The following is a 3,842-nucleotide window of genomic DNA, read 5'->3' on the forward strand; positions in this document are numbered from 1 at the left end:
CGTCAGGGTGTCGGTGCCCAAGTTTACCTTTATGCCTTCGTTGTTAGGTTTGCATGTTAGCTATCCTCTGGATCCTGGCTTCCAGCCCAGTCGTAGTGGTTCATCTTCTGCTTATGTCATAGGTGTCACTTGTTGTATCAGTCTGTGCTGCACCCCTAGTTTGTACCGAGTTTGTTTCCTTCCCAACAAGAGCTTTCATATGTTAATCATGATCAATGTCGCACCCTACATGCTTATGTTTCCTTTGCTCTCCTGTTCGGGTTGTATGCTCATTGTTGCTCTATGAAGATACTAAGCTGGAATGTCCGCGGACTCGTTGATGACGATAAGTACTCGTTGGTCCGCGATGCTATAACCTCTTGTTGTCCGAGTGTCGTTTGTTTGCAGGAAACCAAGTTGGCTTCCCTCTCCTCGTTCAAACTAAGATCCTTTCTGCCGGCAAATTTCAAAGATTATGCTGTCACTCACTCTGAAGGCACCTCAGGAGGAATTCTAGTGGCATGGGATTCGTCAAGTGTCTCTGGTCAAATCATTGCAACACACAAATATCACATTACAGTCAAGTTGTCATTTGCTGTGAACAACTGCTCCTTCCTGCTCACTGTCGTCTATGCGCCTTGTCTGATTAGCGAGCGCCCTATCTTTTTTGAGGTTGTTTATGATGTTGCAGCCAATGTTGATGCGCCTTGGGCTGTTATGGGGGATTTCAACATGTACAGGTTCATGCATGAGAAGTCAAGAGGTCGGATATGTTGGAACATGATGGAAAGCTTCAACTCTTGGATTACAGAGCATGGGCTGGATGACATTTAGATTGAAAACAGATTATACACTTGGTCTAACAAAAGAAGCACACCAACCTTAGTCCGGCTCGACCGTGTTCTGGTTAATGCTGCATGGAATCTTGGTTTTTTGCAAACTTCTGCCTCATGTGTGCCCACAACGACTTCCGATCATGCGCCAATCCTGCTTCAATTTTCTGCTGACACTCCGAGGAGCAGAATTTTTTGCATGGAGAATCACTGGTTGGACATGGCCGAGCCCAGGGAGATCATTACCAGCTGTTGGAATAGAGGGCTCAGGCACATCTCCTCTTCTGCCTCCCTCATCAACTTCAAAATGAGGCGGCTGCGGACCGCATTCCAGCAGTGGAGTAAACGCAAGACTAGCCTGCAGGCACTGATTAACAGCAATAAGCATGTCGTCTGCTTCCTCAATGTTGTGGAGGAGAGGCGGCACCTATCTGTCCTGGAAGCTGTTCTGAGAGAGGCAGCTTCAGCCAAGGCAGAGCAGTTAATTCTGTGGCAGACGGCGCTTTGGCGCCGCAGGGCAAAAGTGAGGTGGTGTATATCTAGGGATCAAAACTACAAGTTCTTTCATGCAACGGCTAACTGTCAACCCCGTCGCAATAAGGTGAAAGTGATTGTCCACAATGGAGTTGAGCACCACCAGAATAGCCAAAAACTTGGCATTGCCACTAGTTACTTTGCTGAGATTTTAGGGCAGTCAGCTCCTTCCATGCCTACTGTTGACCTCAGCTCTTTATACACGCCTTTGGATCTTTCTGGGCTGGTTGAGCCTTTCTCCTAGGCTGAGATTGTTGAGGGCATAAACAAGGCTCCGAATAACAGAAGCACAGGGCCGGACGGTTTCGCCAATGAATTCTACAAAGCATTTAAGTTTCTGTTAAAGGATGATCTGCTCAGATTCTTCAGTGATCTACATAGCAACAGTGTTAATCTTGACGGCATTAACACTGCCTTCATCACCTTACTGCCCAAAAAGGACACCCCTTTGGAGATGAAGGATTATAGGCCCATTTCCCTGGTTCACAGCACACCCAAGCTTGCTTCCAAGGTCATGACCAATAGATTGCAGCGACAGATTCCTGCCTTAATAGATTCTCTGCAGTCCGGTTTTTTGAAGGGGCACTCCATCATCGAGAACTTTGCTCTGGCTGCTAAACTAGTCCAGTGTGCTCACAAGAGGAAGTTTCCAGTCATTGCTTTGAAGCTAGATTTTCACAAGGCTTTTGATAGTGTTAGTTGGGACTGCCTCCACCATGTCTTAGATGCATGAGGTTTTCCTCCGCTTTGGAGACAATGGGTTTCTAACTTACTTTCTACTGGCCGCTCGAGAGTCATGGTTAATGGTGAGTTAGGGCCTCCTATACTTGCCAAGAGGGGCTTTCGGCGGGGTGATTCTCTGTTCCCGTATCTCTTCATTATGGTAGCAGACGTGCTGCAAAGACTTTGTTGCTTACATTTGTAGGAGGGGTCCCTGCAGCACCCGCTGGGCTCAGACAACTTATTTCCAGTGCTGCAGTATGCGAACGATACACTGGTCATTTTCAAGGGGACTTTTGAATAGGCCACGGTGATCAAGAACATCCTCACAGCTTTCTCGGCTTTCTCAGGTCTGACCATCAATTTCCATAAGAGCACGCTAGTGCCAATCTCTATGGATGCAACTGCGACTGTTGAGATCGCCGAGCTTTTTGGCTGCCCCTGTCCTCTTTTCCTTGCACATACCTCTGGCTGCCTTTGTCTCTGAACAAGATCACGCACAGGTTGCTACTGCCAGTTATACATAAGGTGGATCGCAGACTATTAGGTTGGTTGGCTACGTTCTTAACGTTGGGAGGAAGGCTCACTCTTGTCAACTCGGTGCTCACCGGCATACCTGGTTATTTAATGTCATGTTTCCCTTGGCCTAAGGAGTCTATCGGCCTACTCGACAGCCTCCTGCGCGCTTTCCTATGGCAAGTCAAAAATAAGATTAAAGGTGGCCAGTGCCTTGTGGCTTGGGACAAGGTCATGCTTGACCGAGAAAATGGTGGTTTTGGTGTGAGGAACCTGCAAATTCGCAACCAGAAAATGTTGTGTAAGCTCCTTTCCAAGATTCTGCAGACTTCCAATATACCGTGCTACCAGTGTTTTTCTTCACAATACCTCAAGAAGGCAATCCCTTTTGGTGCTAATTCCAGAGATACAACTATGTGGAGAGGCTTTAAAGATCATATCCCTTTGGTTCTCAACTCCTCGACATGTCCCTTGGGCTCCAGCAATCTCATATCCTTTTGGCATGACCAATGGCTTCCGGATGGCAGACTATACCTATTGTTCCCAGTCCTCTACTCCTTTGCCAGGAATCGTTGTTGCTCGGTCCGATCGCAATTTTCTGATGGATCCTGGTCTGTGCAGCTACATCCAAACCTATCCCACTCTGCTGAGCACGAGCTTCTCTTGATGCACCAGCTGCTTGAGGCTGCAGCCCCTGACGTTGCACGACAGGATGTGCGCACTCCTTCCATGCTTGCCAAGTAGATCAGCGCAAGATATTTTACCAGCTAGTCTCTTTCCGGGGAGTCCGCTGTGCTTTCCATCATTGGGTTTGGGACACGCTGATCCCTCTAAAGCACAAAGCCTTCCTCTGGCTGGCTTTTTGGGACAGACTCAACACCAGAAATAATATGGCCAAGAAACTCTGGGTCACCATCGATCCAAATGCAGATTGTGATCTCTGCCCCGCTTTAGAATCAATCCATCGCATAATATTGCATTGTCGGGTGGCGTCGGCCCTCTGGCATCGGTTGCTCCTGGCCCCTTTGGCATGCCGATTGGCCAACATCTTATCCTTTGTTCAACAACCTACCTCTCAGCTAGAGATCAACCGAAAATGGAGTGTATCCTTTGTTGCGTGTGCTATCACCCTCTGGCACACACAAAATGATCGTATCTTCAATTCACGCTCGTGGACGGACTCCTATGTAAGGTTCTACGCTGCGGAGCTACTACGCCTCTGGTGCAATTTACTAGTTGGATAGTCCTTTTTTCCTTGTG

This window comes from Triticum dicoccoides, chromosome 1A, assembly GCF_002162155.2.
Source record: "Triticum dicoccoides isolate Atlit2015 ecotype Zavitan chromosome 1A, WEW_v2.0, whole genome shotgun sequence".
NCBI lineage: Eukaryota > Viridiplantae > Streptophyta > Magnoliopsida > Poales > Poaceae > Triticum > Triticum dicoccoides.